The sequence below is a fragment of the Neomonachus schauinslandi genome, chromosome 4 (assembly GCF_002201575.2).
Source record: "Neomonachus schauinslandi chromosome 4, ASM220157v2, whole genome shotgun sequence".
Taxonomy (NCBI): domain Eukaryota; kingdom Metazoa; phylum Chordata; class Mammalia; order Carnivora; family Phocidae; genus Neomonachus; species Neomonachus schauinslandi.
The window spans coordinates 51431574-51435377 of NC_058406.1; positions in this window are offsets into that span (position 1 = coordinate 51431574).

The window sequence follows — 3804 nt, forward strand, 5'->3', positions numbered from 1 at the left end:
TCACAAAGAATCCCTCTCACACTTTCAATTACTGACTTCAGGAAGAGCCCAGTCCTTTCTAAGGGCTCACCTGATTAGGTCAGGCTCACCCAGGATGACCTCTCTTTCTTAAAGTCAACTAGGTCATATACCTTAACGAAAAGAGTAAAAAAATGCATCATATTTGCAATCCTGAGGCTTATGTAGGGGGTGGAGATCTTGAAGGTCATCTTAGAATTCTGCCCACCATAAGAAATAGAATGCAACATTTGCTTTTCCATCCTCTAGGCCTACTTTTAGGGGAAAACACTGAGAGAGAAAGCCCAAAAAATGCATATAATAGGACTTAATAAAATCTACTTTCCACTTGAAGGTACAAAAGTAATAAAAGTTAATGTAAAAATAATGATTTTGTAGTTGGTATACTTTTTTTGAGCAGCAGAGTACTACATATTTATAAGTTATAGAAGTCAGACTGAGTTCTTAATGAATTTATAATCTAAAAGAGAAGACAGAATTCACATTCAGTTAACAGATTCATAGTGGGCCTTTATTACATGCCAAGCACTATATTATTGTACAGCAGTGGCCTAGCTTTCCTGGGTTTATATTTTAGCAGAGGAAAACTCAGAAAGCAAGCAAGTGGGAACACAGTTAGAAACAGATGCACCAAAAATAACAGACGCACCAAAAGAAAAATTTATTGAGAGTAGCAATAATTTTTTAAAGAAGGCCAGAGAATTCACTTGGTAGAACATGAGACATTTGTGAGGCCGGGTAGCCTAGTGGTTAAAAACATGGACTCTGGAGCTAGATACCCTGGGGTTGCCTCCTGGCTCGGCAGCATTCCAGCTCTGTGACTGTGTACCTCCCTCTTCTGAAAAAATTGCAATCATAATGGTGCCTACCTCATAGAGTTGTTTCTGAGGAAGTGATGAATTCCCCTGGAGCACTTCGAACGGTGTACTCGGCACACGGTCGGCACAGGCGTTGACTGTCATTCCGGGCCAGCCAGTGAGCGAGTGCTTGGCCGCTGTTACTGCTTTCAGCCTTCACAGTGATTCTGAGCAGTAGGCATCTACCTTACTGGCCGCATCCTTCAGGCAAGACAATGCAGGTATAGGGAGGCTAAGTAACTTCCTCAAGGGCATGCTGGCTATTCGAACATAGGTATCTTGGGACACAAACCAGGTCTGTCCTGAGAGCACACATTCTTTACCCAAACTAATAAACTAAGACAGTAGAAGGACTACAGATAGGATTTATTTTCCTGGTTGGGTTGGTTTATCTAAAACACAAACACCCACAACAACAAATCTGATGAATAAGGCAGAGAAGGACATGGCTTAGGAATGAGCTGTGGCAAGGACATAACATCAATGCTATCATGTACGGGGAAATTTTATTAAAACATATGCCATAATAAATGGAAGGTGGGTCCATGTGGAGAAAAATATTTTCAGATAAGCCTCTGCTTAGAAGTTTGCAATTTCAAGTGACTCATATCTGAACAGCTGATGCTACTAGTCTCCAGCAACTGCTATTAATGCAAGAAGCAAATCCAGCCAGTTGCTACCCACGTGCTCCATGCGTGCACACGTGTGCACACACATCTCACTCCCACCTCTCTCCAAAGCCCCAGTTCCACTTATCAGCTCAGGAGCCTCTGTAACCAAAGCCCATCTCCCATCCACACAGGAGCTCAGCTAATTGTAAAAACACAGGATGTTGGCCAGCCAGCGAGGTCAACTGTGATCCCGGTTACTCAGTACCTCCAAATACAATAGAGCCAAGCCCCCAGAGGCAGACTGGCAGGAAGCTGTCTTTCCCAGCAATTTCATTCCCAAAACAGTTCCAGGAGTTCTAACCTCTTTGTCCCTTGAGACCCAATGGTTGTGGACCTTTCTAAGTGCCTGCACTTTCCACTTGGTGCCCTGGGGACTGTGCTTACAATCTACGCCCCGCCTGCAGCTCTCCAGCCCCTCTGCTCTGCGGGCTCCTACTGTCAGTGATTCTTCTCCTCCATCGTCTACTTTGTCACTGTCCTCCCGACTTGAACCTGCAATGTGTCCCACGGGGCTGGTCGAACTCCTCGAAATCACCCACCGCCCCCCATCTCTGCAAACACCTTCCTCTGCTTATGTCTGGTTCTGTCATGGAAGGGTCACTCTCCTGGCCCCCTAATTTTTTATCTGCTTTGTTCAATTCAATCAGCATATAGGGATGCCCCTCTGAGCCAGATGCTTGGTGCTGGGAATGCAGTGATGAATAAATAGGTCTCCATGCCCTTAGGAATTTACATTCTAGTAAGGAAGAAAACCCCATAAGCAGATCATTTCAAGACAATGTGGTAACGATCTACAAAGATGCACCCAGGTTAAATGAGAACACAACCCATCCTGGTACTTCAGGAAGACTCTGAGAAGGAATTATGTCTTTCAACATGAGTAAGAGCTGGTTAGCCAGATAAAGAAGAAGAGGAAGAAAGTCCAGGTAGAGAGCCTGGGCAAGATGGTAGATACAGGGAAAAGTATCCCTGTTGAGGGATGCAATTGAGTGATGCTGCTGTTTCAGATGTGAAGCAGAGTGGGCATCGATAAAGGAAGGGTCGATGGGAATAATAGCGTGGGAGGTTTTGCAGCACCATGTTAAGAAGCCTGGATTTAACTCTGTAGTGCATGGTTTCTGAAGCTTTTTATATCACAGGCTCGGCTGAAATAAATGAATCCCATGACCCCATTCTACCAAAAAAAGTTGATGTGCACACACATACACATATAGTTATACAGACACATACAAGGTTGCCCACAATTTTAGTCTCCCAACCCACACCCCCAGAAGTCAATCCACATTTAAAGCCCTGTAGATGGAGGTAGGGTAAGCTGGAGTTATGGGGCGGGGGGAGGGGGGTGTCTCTTGCACTACTTTCAGCAGAGAATTACATGATCACATGTTAGTTTACATACATTACAATGAAGTATCATGACACGCAAGTCTGGAGGCAAGGAGTATAGTATAAAGATGTTCTGTGTTCTAGCAAGAAATAACAAGGCTGTGAGCTCGGGCACTGGTGATAAGGCTTGAGAAGAAGCTAGAAAAGCAGCAGGTGTTGGTGAATAATTGAAGGTGAGTCATGAGGAAGAGGAGTCAGAGGGGCCTTCAGATTTCCAGCTTGAGAAACTGAATGAACAAAATGAAATAGAAGGCTAGTGGAGAGGAGGAAAGGTAATGAGTTCATTTTTGGACATTTTGAATTTGAAATGTCTTTGAAACAACTGGGGAAGAACTAGGCAATTGAGTATACTAGGCTGAAGTCCCGAGGAGAGGTCCAGGAGGGGTCATATGAGAATCTATCAACTTGATCTTCATTGCATTAAAGTAGGATATAAATACCAATTTCTAAAAATTCAGAAGAATGTTTTAATTTTACCTTTTTCTTTTACCTTAACATAATTTCCCCTTGAACAAAATTTATTTATTTATTTGAGAGAGAGGGTAGGAGGAGGGACAGGGACAGAGGGAAAGAGAGAATCTCAAGCAGACTCCATGCTGAGCACGGAGCCCAATGTGGTCTTGATCTCACAACTCTGAGATCAGGACCTGAGCTGAAATCAAGAGCCTAACACTTGGGGCGCCTGGGTGGCTCAGTCATTAAGCGTCTGCCTTTGGCTCAGGTCATGGTTCCAGGGTCCTGGGATCGAGCCCTACATTGGGCTCCCTGCTCAGTGGGAAGCCTGCTTCTCCCTCTCCCTCTCCCCCTGCTTGTGTTCCCTCTCTCACTGTCTCTGTCAAATAAATAAAATCTTAAAAAAAAAAAAAAAAAAA